This window comes from Phyllostomus discolor, chromosome 8, assembly GCF_004126475.2.
Source record: "Phyllostomus discolor isolate MPI-MPIP mPhyDis1 chromosome 8, mPhyDis1.pri.v3, whole genome shotgun sequence".
NCBI classification, from domain to species: Eukaryota; Metazoa; Chordata; class Mammalia; order Chiroptera; family Phyllostomidae; genus Phyllostomus; species Phyllostomus discolor.
In genome coordinates, this window is record NC_040910.2 from 108755731 (window position 1) to 108771121 (window position 15391).

Consider the following 15391-nt stretch of genomic DNA (forward strand, 5'->3'; position numbering starts at 1 on the left):
CATTCCCCTGATAACTGCGGGGGGTGAGGAGAGTGTGTGCACAGTTGTGAGTGCATGAAACACAGAGTTTATTCTTGTATTGTTATTTCTTAATTACTGCACTATTTTCTACACAAACCCCTGTACACCCACTTCTGCCCCACCCTGCATCTACTTGGTGGATCTAGATCCCTGTAGGGCACGGAGTCAGAGCTCCAGGACAGAAAAGAAAGGTCAAAATTGTACATTTTATATTATGTATATTTCAACACATGTTCAAAAAATAAAAATTTTTCAAAGTTAACATGTAACTGGACATTCCTAATAGTCCTGGCAGACTCTGGGAAGCATACTTGAGTCACACTATAACATGTCTGCAGCAAACACAACAAATCTTCATACTAATGGGACAAAGGCTATAAATAGCCCCACTTCACTTTGGGTGACACTGTGCCACCAAATCCCTTAATGAAACATCTTTCTGTCTCCAGAGTCCTGTGGGTCCCAGAAATGTGCAGAAAGCATGTTGTGGACTGTGTCACATGGTGTGGCTGTGTGACTGATTTATCCAGGTGGCATTAGTGATTTGCTTTTTGTATTTAAAGTCAATAAAAAAAAGGAAGTCAATAGAATGTTTTCATGGCTCAAATATTTTCACAAGTTTCCTAAAAAAATCTCAGGGCACCAGTGAGACAACTGGCTAGGAAGCAGACCCAAAACCCCCTTGGGCGCCCAGTGTCCAGCAGCAATGCCGCCTCATCCGGGGGCTGGGCTAGGGTGACACAGGCAGAGATACCGACACGGCGCTGCCTCCCAGTGATTCCTCTTCCCCCTGTCTCTTTCCCCCACTAGATTACGGGAGGGATAAGCCTGTGATGCATCATTCCTTCATACTGCAGCCAGGTAAATGTTTCATTGTGGCATGTATTTAAGGGCAGCTGGTGCGTACAGATGTGCTCAGTGGCTTCAGTCCTCCTCCTTTACAGGACATGGGGAAAGGGGGAGGGGAAGAAAGATCTCCAAGGCAGACCAGGGTGCACTGTAGGTCCCTCCCCATACCTGAGCTCTCTCCCACCTGGCTGTCCTGCAGTCTGCTGACCTTGGGGAGGTGGCGCTCTCTGACGCCTCCTGCAGCATCGGACCATCCGCTTCTGGGAGGAGTGGTCCTGCCCTGCCTGGGTGCACACTCAACCCAGGGCGCGGGAGCAAGGAGATGCCAGCAGGTGCTGCAGAGGAGGAAATGACTCCTTCTGAGTTCTTCCCCTTCACACCCTCCCCTGTCTCTGGAGAAAAAAGGGGAAAGGATGTAGTTTCCTGAGATAGGGGCTCTGTCCTTCCATGGACCCTTCTCCTGCTGCAGGCCTGCACGACAGTCGTGGTTGCTGCTTGTCCTACAAGGTAGAAATTAAGGAATGCGAAGCCATGTCGGATTATTTTCCAAGAATCAAATGGTGCTCCCTGCCTGCTATCGTGTAAGTGCCAGGCTTAGAGCCATATCTTGGGGTGGTGATCGGATGACAGAAGGTTGTCGGAACAGCCTCACCTCCTGGATCTTTCAAATTTGGGGAATGCCGGTGTCTTCCTTAGGATCCCGTAGAGCATCAGATACCACATGCTCCCAGGGAATAGGGAGGCTAGGGGAGGAGGGAGAGCAGAAGCAAGGCTGCCCCAGGAAGCTCCCCTGGGTCACTGAGGGCATGTAGGGACAGGGTCTCCCAGAGGACACCCCCTGAGACCCTGCAGCAGAGACAGGAGGAACAGGATGGGCTGAGTGGGGAAGCCCAGGGGCTAGGAGGATGGGGCTCCCCGTCCTTATGGGCAGAACCCTCCTCACTGTCTAATCTTTCTCCCCAGCTTCAGAACCTCGAAGGGGCTTGGAATCTGTGTCTTTCCTGGCAGTGAGTCAGTTAAGCAGTGCATGAAAGACCTGGACTCCGTCAGGAAACTGGGAAAAGTGTAGGTTGGGAAGAAACTGTGCTAGATGTCGCACACCCACCTCCATTCTCTATATTCTGGGAGCTCCTTGGCCTGAACTCTTTTGTCAAAAGCAACAATATGTTCTGTTTTCTTTGTAAAAACTGAGCACCAATAAAAAGTATCCAAGTTGACTGTACTTGAAGTGGAAGAGGAAAAGCAAACGTAGGAATGGCTGAGCTTTGGATTTGTGTGCTTTTCAAAACGAGACATCATAGAGTCCATCTAAGAAAGTAAACACATGACTCCTTCGAGTGCCGATGGAGTGTGTGTCCCAGGTGCACTGAAGCCACTAATGAGGGACCATGCAACTGACTCTGAGACCATCTGAGGAGTAAGGATTCACACAGTTAGTGCGAATGTCATTCTGAAACTTGGAGAAAAGCAGACTAGTATCCAAATATGCAATATAACTGTAATCTTTAGATTGTCCTTTGTACTTCACATAAACCACCTGCATCTGCTCCAGACAAAAATTGGTAAGTTCACAGGGAATCTCAGAAAGTCTGGGGCCTGGTCCAGAGCAAACAGAACAGCAATCAGAAGTGCGTTTCCCAAGGGCGGGTAAGGTGCTTCCCAGATAAGGTGAAGGGAAAGGAGTTCATCATCACCAAGCCCTTATTGTATGAACTGTTAAAGGGACTCATCTAAACAAAAGAAGGAGATCAACACTATGAAAAATGACAACAATCTCACACCTATCAACAACGGAACCTAAAAAACAAAAACAAACTAAGCAAGTAACTAGGACAGGAAGAGAATCACAGAAATAAAGATCACATGGAGGGTTGTCAGTGGGGAGGGGGAGGGGGAGAATGGGGGGGGGGAGCTACAGGGAATAAGAAACCTCAATGGCGAGTGCAAAACACGGGGAGGTTAAGAAAAGTATAGGAAACGGAGAAGCCAGAGGACTTACATGTAGGACCCACGGACCTGAACTAAGGGGGAGGGGGATGCTGACGGGAGGCAGATGCAGGACAAAGGGGAGGAAGAGGAGAGCAGGTGGGAGAACAGACACAGCGCACTCACTAAAATGTACTGAAGAGAAAGTGCCCCTCCCCACGGATGTAAGGAGTCCTGGGGTGGGCCTTTTAAACAATGTTCAAAAGCAATTGAAAGGCACGCAGTCACCCTGATGCCTTCTTTCTGGTGGAATGTTTTTTCTTAAGAGATGATACAACCTCCCAAAAATATGTCTTCTTGAAAGTTGAAGAACATTAAGAAAAACATTTGTAGTTGGAGTTAGTATCCTATTAAAGCCTATGTAATTAGGAAATCTTGGTCAGTGTCTCTCTCCTAAACCCAGAAGAATGCACTGCATTCCAAACAACAAAGCTTTTTTAATTAAAAAAAAAAACGTTTAAAACCTATGATACTTTTTTGAATGACTGCCCACCAGAAATCAATAGGGAAAAAACAGATCGATAACCAATGAGTCAGGCTGGAAATGAACGCTGAGAGGGGAAACACAAATTCACGGTGTACCCGGTCCGTCCTACTGAAACAGCGGCTCTTGGACGGGTTGACTACAGCGGAGAAAACTTTCTTTTACTCCGTCACTTGGGAGTGGAAGGATGGGCAGGGAGCCGATGGGGATAAAGGCTTACACACACGTGTGTGCAAGTGCAACAAGCCTTCCAGGTGATTCTGACGCGGGTGGCCCCAGGGCCTCCCCTGGACACACCCCTTTAGCCGCCCCGGGAACACTGATTGGCCGGCCGGCTGGTGCAGCTGTGAAGGGGAAGCGCACCTCAGTGGGTGTGGCCTCCTGGCCGCCTTTCCCTTTCCCGGCCTCAGTGGCAGTCCCCAACTCCTCCTTTGTGACTGCGGACTCTGAGGACAGGGGCCCGGGCTCTAGCAGGGGAAGAAGGAGGGGAGGGACTGATCCAGCCTTTCACTGAGATGATCAGAGAGTTTCCCCTTTCTCCCTCTAGGTAGGGGGGCGGGGCTTCCTTCCACTGACCCGAGTTATCCAGGGCCCAGCCCAGTTCTCCCTCTGGGGCACCGCCCCCCCCCTCCGGAGGATCCCCACCCCAGATTTCCTTCTGGAAGGGGACAGCTGTGCTTGTGGGGTCATCCTGGGGCCACCCCTGCTCCTCACATCCTGAAGTGGGGGCTGGCTGGGTCGTAGGTTCTCCTCCCCACACCCACCGCCTCCAATGGTTGTGCTACCCAGGATCCTGAGGGGATAAATGCCTTTTCAATCACCTTCCCCTTCCCCTGTGTGAGGATGTAAGGATTTTCCCCCCCTGGTGTTTTGCCACCAAGCCCATGCGTGTCCTTTACACGGAGCACAAATTTCCCACCTCCTGTTCAGCCGACACCATCTTTTCTGATCCCCTACTGCTACTAGGAATGCATTTTTGTGTTCGTATTTATTCTGTCATTGTGATGGGATTTGGGGAGAGGAAAAGCAGACACAGACGCTCAGGGCTCTGGCCTCCGCTGGGGCTCAGCTCCGGCCTTCCCTGGGGCTCTCAGCGCTGTCTGCGGGCGTTCCGGGGAATGCGGGGTGTGGAGTCGGCCCCAGCCCACGGACCCTGGCTCACACGACTGAGTGACGGCAACAGCAGCTTCTCGGCAGTGATTTGGGTTCAGAGCCTTGGGGACGATGGTCGAGAGTTGTTGCGCTGACACCGCACTAGCCCTCGGGGGAATGGGTGCGTGTGGCCTCCCTGGGTCCTCGGTGGCCAGGCGGTCAGCTGGGCAGAATGAAATGAGGGCACCGAGCACCACAGCTCTGGGTGGTAGAGCCAGGCGTTACCTGGTCAAGGATTTGGGTCCTGACAACGGCAGCTGAGCAGAAATAAAGGATGGGGACTGGGACCCACCTTGCTGACCAAGCATCTGTTAGTCAAGGTCTTGGAGGACATGAGGGCAGGTTGGGTCTGAGTCCATTGCCCAAGACTCAGGGACTCTGTTTCCCCACTTCCTCCAAAACAGCATGTGCTCTCTCGCTTCCCCGTTTCTGCCATCCCTCTGGCGGAAACGCCCCTCCTCCTAATTCTGAGCAAACCCAACCCACCCTTCAAAGGTCAATTCCAGTGCCGCCCTGAACCCTTCCCTCACGGCCCAGCCAGAGCACCCACCTCCCTTCCTCTGGGACCCTGAACTGGACATTCACTGTCCCTCGGGGAATTACTGAGTGACTACTCTATGCCACACTTTGTGGGCGTTAGAAAAGCCAGCAGAGCCACACACACTGGGTTCCTGCCCTTCAAGATATTTCAGTGTATAAGAAGAATGAAAATAAGATACGACATCTCATGTAAGAGCCATCTCTAATTCCTTACTAAATCTCCAATGAGCAACACTGGGTCACAGTGGCAAAGTCTGGCCCTGACTGGGATACCTCGTGGGCTAGACTTCACTCAAATGTTGAAGCTTGTGTTGAGGGCAACCAGCCTGGGGCTCAGGCCTCCCCGGGCCCCACACAGGCTGCCCAAGGGCTGAAGAGGACAATATATCCAAACACACCAGCCAGGAGGCTGTACTGCAGGCAAACCTCAGAGACATTGCAGGTTCGGTTCCAGACACCGAGAAGGTGCTGGGGGGTCCTGCCTTCAGTTTTTAAAAAGCACAACAGCTGTGAGGAGCCACAGAACGAGGCATGCCTGTATGTAGATCAGGGCTTTTGCACCTTGAGCATAAGGATCACCTGGACAGCCCTGGCTGGTGTGGCTCAGTGGACTGAGCACTGGCTTGCGAACCAAAGGATCAGGGGTTCAATTCCCAGTCAAGGCACATGCCTGGGTTGCAGGCCAGGTCCCCAGTAGGGGCACAAAAGAAGGCATCCACACATTGATGTTTTCTCCCTCTTTTCCTCCCTCCGTTCCCCTCTCTAAAAATAAAACAAATAAAATCTTTAAATTAAAAAAAAAAATCACCTGGAGAGCTTGTCAACCTAGATTGGGGGGTCGCAGCCCCAGAACTTGGACTCGGAAGGACCTAGTGCGGACAAAGGACCAGCTTCCCTGACCAGGTCCCGGTGGAGCCAACACCACCCGGTGCCCGAGCACTTGCCCAGAAGCTCTCATTCTTGGCTTTGCAACTTCAGTGTTGCTTGCAACTCTTACAAAAACCACCTATTTTTTAGCCACCAAAACATAAATGCAAATAATTTTTTAAAGATTTTATTTATTTATTTCTAGAGAAAAGAGAAGGGAGGGAGAAAGTGAGAGAAACATCAGTGCGTGGTTGCCTCTCACCCACCCACCACTGGGGACCTGGCCTGCAACCCAACCATGTGCCCTGACTGGGAATCGAACCGGCCACCCTTTGGTTCCCAGGCCAGCACTCAATCCACTGAGCCACACCAGTCAGGGCCAGCATTGCCATTCCCAACACAATTAGCCCCCAGGCCTTGGTTACTCAAAACCATTCTCCACAAACAGGAACTAGACCCATTAGGGAAATGGCTGATTCCAGAGCAGGGGCAAAGTGTAAGTCATTTTGTGATCTAAGATGGCGTCGGAGTAGGAAGGAGCAGATTTGGCTTTCCTCTGCTCAGGGGAGAAAATCCTGACCGATCTATGGAGTAGAAAGGCAAGCAACCAACATATTTCAGCATTTTTGAAAACAGAGGACCAAGGATTGTGGCAGAACCGAAAGAACAAAGAACAGATCCTAAGGGGAATGCTGCAACAAGACAAAAAAGAATAGGTGGAGGAGGTGAACACCAGGATACCCACTGGAAGAGGAAACCCAACAACAAAGGAACCACTAACAGATAACAGCAGAAGAAGGTGAAGGAGGGAGTAGTAACCACAGAAACTTCAATCCAGGACTTATCTGGAAATACAACTAAACAGTAGAGACAGTACCCAATACAAACAACTGAACAAGATTTCTTTAAACCTTGTACACACAGAAGAACCAGCTTCAACACAACCTGCCCTCACCAGCACAACAAAATACAGAAGGTGGTGGACAGAGTGACCCACATTTAACCAGCTGGCGGGAAGGAACCACCAAAGAAAGACTCAACAACAATCAAAACCCAAAGGCAAACACAAAGCCAACTTAAACGACAGCCCAAGACCAGCGAGCTTGGGGGGTCAAGGAAACAGCACCACTGAAACTCACTGCTACTCTACTAAAGAAGTTCACATCATAAACCCAGGGAGCCAGAACAGATCAATATAAGAAGCTGAGGTGAACAAGAAGAGTCTCACAAACAATGGGAAAACAAAGAAATAATCCCCAAATGAAAGGAAAGGAGGAAGCCTCAAAAAGAATGCTAAATGAAACAGAGGCAATTCAACTATCAGATATTGAATTCAAAGCAATGATTGTCAGGAAGCTCAATGAGCTCACAATGAGCTACGAGAATCTACAGGGAAGCTACAATGAACTCAATGAAAACTACATCAGCATAAAAAAGGAAATAGAAACTCTCAACAAGGGCCAAGAGGAAATGAAGAATACAATTTCTGAACTGAAGAACACAGTAGAAGGAATGAAAAGCAGGATCGATGAAGCAGAAGATCGGATCAGTGAGCTAGAGGACAAAATAGAAGAAAACACCCAGAAAGAGCAAGAAAAGGAAAAGAGGCTCAGAAAAAATGAAGAGGGATTAAGAGAAATGCAAGACAATATGAAACGTAATAATATCCGCATAATAGGGATACCAGAAGGAGAAGAAGAGGAACAAGGGATAGAAAACCTAGTTGAACAAGTGATGATGGAAAACTTCCCTAATTTGATGAGACAAAAAGTCACACAAATCCAGGAAACACAGAGAGTCCCAATCAAGAGGAACCCAAAGAGGCCCACCTCAAGACACATCGTAATTAAAATGGCAAAATTTCAAGACAAAGAGAGAATCTTAAAGGCAGCAAGGGAGAAAAAGGAAGTAACATACAAGGGGGCCCCAATAAGGCTAACAGCTGACTTCTCAATGGAAACACTCCAAGCCAGAAGAGAATGGCAAGAAATAATCCAAGTAATGAGAACCAGAGGCCTGCAACCACGACTACTTTACCCAGCAAGGCTCTCAATTAAGATAGAAGGCCAAATAAGAAGCTTCTCAGACAAAAGAAGTCTAAAAGAATACACCTCCACTAAACCAGCTCTGCAAGAGATGCTGAAGGGACTGCTTTAAGGAAAGAAAGGAAAAGAGAGAATGAGAGAGGATCACACGTACATAAAAGGCAATGAATAAGTACCTATCAATAATAACCTTAAACGTAAATGGATTAAATGCTCCAATCAAAAGACATAGAATAGCTGATTGGATAAGAAAACATGACCCACACATATGCTGTCTACAAGAGACCCACCTCAGGATAAAAGATCTGCACAGGTTGAAAGTGAAGGGCTGGAAACAAATTTTCCAAGCAAATGGACAGGAAAAAAAAGCCGGGGTAGCAATACTCATATCTGACAAAATAGACTTCCAAAGAAGGTCCATAAAGAGAGACCCAGAAGGTCATTTCATAATACTCAAGGGAAGAATTCAGCAAGAAGACATAAATATTGTAAATATATATGCACCCAACATAGGAGCACCCAAATACATAAAGAAAATCTTAGAGGACTTCAAGAAAGATATGGACAGCAACACAATTATTGTGGGGGATTTTAACACCCATCTATCAAAAATGGACAGATCTTCCAAACAAAATATCAACAAAGATATTGAGGCATTGAACAATACACTAGACGAACTGGGCTTTACTGATATTTACAGAACCCTCCATCCCAAAGAAGCTAAATACACATTTTTTTCAAATGTACATGGAACATTTTCAAAGATTGGCCACATGATAGGACACAAAACAAGCCTCAACAATTTCAAAAAAATTGAAATCATACCAAGAAATTTCTCGGATCACAAGGGACTGAAACTAGAAACCAACACCAAGGAAAAAAACCCAAAACACTCAAATTCATGGAGATTAAAAAGCATGCTATTAAACAATGAATGGGTCAAGAATGATATTAGGGAAGAAATCAAACGGTTTTTGGAAACAAATGAAAATGAACTCACAACAACCCAAAACTTATGGGACACAGCCAAGGCAGTCCTGAGAGGGAAGATCATAGCGATACAGGCCCACCTAAAAAAGTTAGAAACATTTCAAACAAACAACCTAACCCTACGTCTACAAGAACTCGACTAACAACAACAAAGACAGCCCAGAGGAAGCAGAAGGAAGGAAATAACCAAGATCAGAGCAGAATTAAATGACATAGAGACTAAAAGCACAATTCTAAAGATCAATGAATCCAAGAGTTGGTTCTTTGAAAAGATAAACAAAATCGACAAGCCTTTAAGCAGACTCATCAAGAAAAAAAGAGAGAAAACCCAAATAAACACAATCAGAAATGAAAGAGGAGAGATTACAACAGATACCACAGAAATACAAAGGATTGTAACAAATTACTACAAAGAGCTGTATGCCAAGAAATTTGAAAACCTAGATGAAATGGACAAATTTCTAGAAAAATATAACCTTCCAAAACTCAATAAAATGGAAGCAGAAAGCCTGAACAAACCAATAACAGCAAAAGAAATTGAAGCAGTAATCAAAAAACTCCCCACACACAAAAGCCTGGACCAGATGGTTTCACAGGAGAATTCTACAAAGCATTTAAGGAAGAACTAACACCTATCCTTCACAGACTATTTCAAAAAATCCAAAAAGATGGAAGACTCCCAAACTCTTTTTATGAGGCCAACATCATCTTAATTCCAAAACCAGATAAAGACACAACAAAGAAAGAAAACTACAGGCCAATATCACTGATGAACATTGACGCTAAAATCCTCAACAAGATACTGGCAAACCGCATCCAACAATACATTAAAAAGATCATACACCATGACCAAGTGGGATTCATTCCAGGGATGCAAGGATGGTACAATATTCGCAAATCAGTAAATGTAATACATCACATAAACAAAAGCAAAGACAAAAACCACATGATCATATCAATAGATGCAGAAAAAGCATTTGATAAGGTACAGCACCCATTTATGATAAAAACACTCAGTAAAGTGGGAATAGAGGGAGCATTCCTCAACATAATAAAGGCCATATATGAGAAACCTACAGCCAACATTATACTCAATGGGCAAAAATTAAAATCTTTTCCACTAAGAACAGGAACAAGACAAGGATGTCCACTTTCACCACTTCTATTCAATATAGTACTGGAAGTTCTAGCCACAGCAGTCAGACAAGAAAAAGAAATAAAAGGAATCCAAATCGGAAAGGAGGAAACAAAACTGTCACTGTTTGCAGATGACATGATAGCGTACATAGAAAATCCTATAGACTCCACCAAAAAACTGCTTGACCTAATAAATGAATTTGGTAAAACAGCGGGATACAAAGTCAATATCCAGAAATCAAAGGCATTTCTGTACACCAACAATGAAACAGCAGAAGCAGAAATCAAGAAAAAAATCCCATTTGAAGTAGCAAAAAGAAAAATAAAATACCTAGGAATAAACCTAACCAAAGAAGTAAAAGACCTGTATTCAGAAAACTACATAACACTGAGGAGAGAAATCAAGGAAGACACAAACAAATGGAAACATATACCGTGTTCATGGATTGGAAGAATTAATATCATTAAAATGTCCATACTACCAAAAGCAATTTACACATTCAATGCAATACCTATTAAAGTACCAATGGCATATTTCACAGACATAGAACAAACACTTCAACAATTTATATGGAACCATAAACGACCCCGAATAGCTGCTGCAATTTTGAGAAAGAAGAGTAAAGTAGGAGGAATCACAATACCTGACACTAAACTATACTACAAGGCCACTGTAATCAAAACAGCCTGGTACTGGCATAAAAACAGGCACATAGACCAATGGAACAGAACGGAGAGCCCAGAAATAAACCCAAGCCTCTACGGTCAATTAATATTTGACAAAGGAAACAGCAACATAAAATGGAATAAAAATAGCCTCTTCAACAAATGGTGTTGGGAGAACTGGACAGTTACCTGCAAAAAAATGAAACTCGAGCACCAACTTACACCTTATACAAAAATAGATTCAAGGTAGATAAAAGACTTAAATATAAAGCGTGACACCATTAAAGTCCTAGAAGAGAACGTAGGTAGGAAAATCTCAGATATTTCATGCAGAAACTTTTTTACTGACTTGTCCCCTAGAGCAAGGGACATAAAGGAAAGAATAAACAAATGGGACCTCATCAAAATTAAAAGCTTTTGCACAGCTAAGGAAAACAGTATCAAAATAAAAAGAGAACCAACTGTATGGGAAAACATATTTGCCAATGATACCTCAGACAAGGGTTTAATCTCCAAAATATATAAAGAACTTACACGACTCCACTCTAAGAAGACAAGTAACCCAATTAAAAAATGGGCAAAGGACTTGAACAGACACTTCTCCAAGGAGGACATACAGAAAATCCAAAGACACATGAAGCGATGCTCAATATCGCTAGCCATCAGAGAGATGCAGGTTAAAACCACAATGAGATACCACTTCACACCAGTCAGAATGGCCATCATAAACAAAGCAACAAACAACAAGTGTTGGAGAGGATGTGGAGAAAGGGGGTCCCTAATGCACTGTTGCTGGGACTGCAGACTGGTACAACCACTATGGAAAGCAGTTTGGAACTTCCTCAGAAAACTAAAAATGGATCTGCCTTTTGACCCAGCAATTCCATTGCTGGGACTCTATCCTAAGAACACTAAAACACCAATACAAAAGAACCGTTGCACCCCGATGTTCATAGCAGCACAATTTACAATAGCCAAGTGCTGGAAGCAACCCAGATGCCCATCAGTAAATGAATGGATCAAAAAACTATGGTACATTTACACAGTGGAATTCTATGCAGCAGAAAGAAAGAAGGAGCTCATACCCTTTGCAGCAGCATGGATGGAGCTGGAGAGCATTATGCTAAGCGAAACAAGCCAGGCAGTGAAAGACAAATACCACATGATATCACCTTTAACAGGATCCTAAACAACAAAACAAAACAAAACAAAAACTAGCAAAATATAACCAAAGACACTGAAATGGGGGATAGTCTGACAGTGGCCAGAGGGGAGAGAAGAGGGAATTTCAGGGGGGAATGGGTAGGGATTACAGGAACAAATTTGGAGGACACATGGACAAAAACTAGGGGTGGGCGGTAATGGGGGGAAGGGGGGAGGGTTGGGTGGGTGGGCTCGAATGGGAGTAGGGGGGAGAAAACTGTACTTGAACAATGATTAAAATTAAAAAAAAAGTGTAAGTCATTTTGTACCAAAAAGGAAGAAAATAAAGGTAAATAATAAACAATTAAATGGTCTACATAGAGGATAAACATCGCCACAAATAAAAGTTCCTCCCTTACCCACGAAGAGCGCCGATGCCGTGGGCAGCAAGGGCACAGAGCCTGTGGGGTGCACGCACGCAGGCTAGCTCCGTGCACGCACGCGCCTTCCTCTGGAGCTCGCGTTTGTAAATCGCCTGCTGTGCACCAGGGCCTCCGGGCACGGGCAAGGATGGACCACAGATGCCCCTGCCTGGAGGGCCCGAGGCAGGAAGACAACAGCAGGCAGAACGGGCCCAGTGCCCTGGAAGGAGGAGCGAGGTGGAGGCCACGGGGCTGTCAGCCTGCAGAGGTGGCTCCATCCTGCCCCCGAGCCATTCTGAGAATGTGAGGGAGTCACCGGCCCCTCCTGAGCCCCGTGTCATCCCCAGTAAGTGGCAAACACGCAGCGAGCAGGCGGCACCGGCACAGAAACACCCGTCACTCACAGGGCTCCTTCGGGGCTATGAGGACATGGGCTCCCAGCAGCTTCCAACCTGGAGCTCCAGTCCTCCGCCAATCCTGAGGCCGGGTGGCCGGCCCTCAACTGGGCATGTGGTCATTTCAGGTCCCCACCCAGCTGTCTGTAGTCAAAGTGGGAGACCAGGAGAAGGTCCCAGAGGGACCCACACCTGAGCTCAGGAGAACCCCAGCCTGCCAGGGCGTTTTCAGAGACGGCGGAGTTGGGGCTCCATGTTTCTCCAAGCAGTGTGGGGCTTAAGAACACAGACTTGGGGGCCAGACTGCCCAGGTTTGAACCCCAGTTCTCCTCACCAACTGTCACACCTTGGGCGAGTTCTTTATGCTGCGTGTGCCTCAGTTTCCTCAACTGCGGATGCAAAGATTGAATGGCCTAATGGTCCGGAAGCATTTGGGACAGCAGCTAGTATGTCTAGCTTTGTTCGAGAACATTCATGAAATAAACGACCCACTGAGTGCCACAACACTTCCTCACCTGGGGTGTGGTGAGGGTGTGGGGGTGAGACTGGGAGCTGAAGGTTCTGCTTAAGGGTTCAGGGGAGGATTTCCTAGAGCTGATGTGGGGGCCTCCAGACCTCATCCTGTCACCCCAAACCCTCTCTGATCTCCAGGCGAACAGAGTCTGAATCTCCAGCCCTGACACAGCCTTGATCTGAGACCTGGAACTGGAGTCGGGCACAGGCCAGGCCGATCCAACCTGGAGATCTCGGGCTAAGTCACAGCCAGTGCCTCCCGCACCCCACCCCGGGCCCGAGGTCCCCACCTCATGGAGGGCTTAGGGCAAAGGGGACACGTTCCCACTGGGCGTGGAGGGCAACTTCCCTCCCGAAACCTTGGATCTCGGTGCTTCCTTCCCTCCACCCTCACCGCCTGTGCCGGATACAAACTGAGGCTGCCACCCCTTCCGGCTTTCCTTTGAAATCTCAGTTCTCTTCTTTCAAAAACTGTTTTGCCTCCATCATCATTTCTCAGCATGTCGTCAGCCCTGGAGCCTCAGGAGCCCCTACCAGGCCAGCTCCCCTCCCACCCTGGCTCTGTCTGGGGGAAGATGGGGGTCTCCATGGCTGCCATTCCTGCCTCCTCCTCCTTATCCTCCTCCTCATCATCACCATCACCATCGTGTATGCTCTGAGGGCCAAGACTAACCCCTCCTCACATGAGTGCATCCCCTGTCTTCCCTCCACCCTGCTCCCTGCAGGGGAAACAAGCAGGAGCAAGGCTGCTGGGCCCCGGAGGGGGAGGGCCTCTGCTAAGAGACCTGGAGTTTTCTGCAATTGGTTCGCCCCCATCTTCCCCAGGACCAGACCCCTTACTGCCAAGTCAGTAAGGGGAATGAGGACAGCCCGGGGAATGAGGACTGCCCATGGAATGAGGCCAGCCTGCTTCCCTCAAAAAGGGCCCCCCTCACTTGGGGGGCATCACCCCCAGACATACTGAGGAGCAGTGCTTGGAACCCCCCACAGCCATAGTGTCCATCTGGGGCCTGAGTTGGGGGCCCAGCCTGCGTCCAGGGCCAGTGGGGCAATGCTCAGTTATGGCCTTTGGAGAGTGCGACTGGGGTGAGGGGTTGCCCCCAATCATGCTTTTCCAGCCTATTTCCTTGCATGAGCTGCTTTTTCAGACAACCAAACGGTTCCTCGCCCTTCAACATTACTTCGTTTTCTTCTCAGAGGCTCGGGGAAGCACAGAAGGCTGTTGAAATAAAGTTCCTCTAACGTTAGTGGGAACCTGGACAGCCTGACGGGCCTCTGTGAAAGGGATTCATCAGCTCAGGGGAGCGCAGTGGGAGTGGGTCTCCAGACAGGGGACCCCAATTTCATCCTTGGAGAGCAAGGGTGTAGCCTGGAGAGGTGCTGGGTGACAGGACCAGGCCCTTCCCTCTCCACCCAAGCATCTGGCTGCCCTCGGTGACCCGCGAGGCCATCACGACACGCACTCATGTTCCTGTCTTGGTTGGTCATGTGACATGGACATCCCTAATCACTCCACCCACAAGCACAGCAGGTTTGAAATGCCCTTGGTCTGCAATGCCCATCCTGCTGTGTCCATGGTTCCAGCTCAGCGTGGCTTTGCTGTCGCCCAAGTGTAACTCCTTTGAGGGGCCATGAAGTTCCAGCATCAGGAAATAATAAAAATATTGCCTAATCCAGTGGTTAAAATAAAACACACTTTAGACCATGAAGCCTTTTCTTCAAGCAAACTGTTACACGGAGACCCAAAATGTCAAGCAGAAAAAAGGGTTGAGTGGGGTCTTCTCCTCAAGACTCCACTGGCCAAGGCATTGGTCCCTCCAAGAGAGTCCGTCCCTGATGCCCCCAGAGTCCCGGGAAGCTCCCTGCAAAACTCCAGCCCCGCAGCCTCGCTGACCAGTGGGGGCACGGGAAGGGAGACAATGGCGTGACGGGCACGAATCTAGGTACGGAGAATAAGTAGCATAGATGGTAGGTAGAAAATAGACAGGGGGAGGGCAAGAATAGTATGGGAAATGTAGAAGCTAAAGAACTTATGACACATGGACATGAACTCAAGGGGGGGAAATGTGGGTGGGAAAGGTTGTGCAGGGGGAAGGGGAATGAAGGCAAGGTAATGGGACAACTGTAATAGCACAATCAATAAAATATATTTTAAAAAGAAATAAGTTTTGGAAGTAAAGT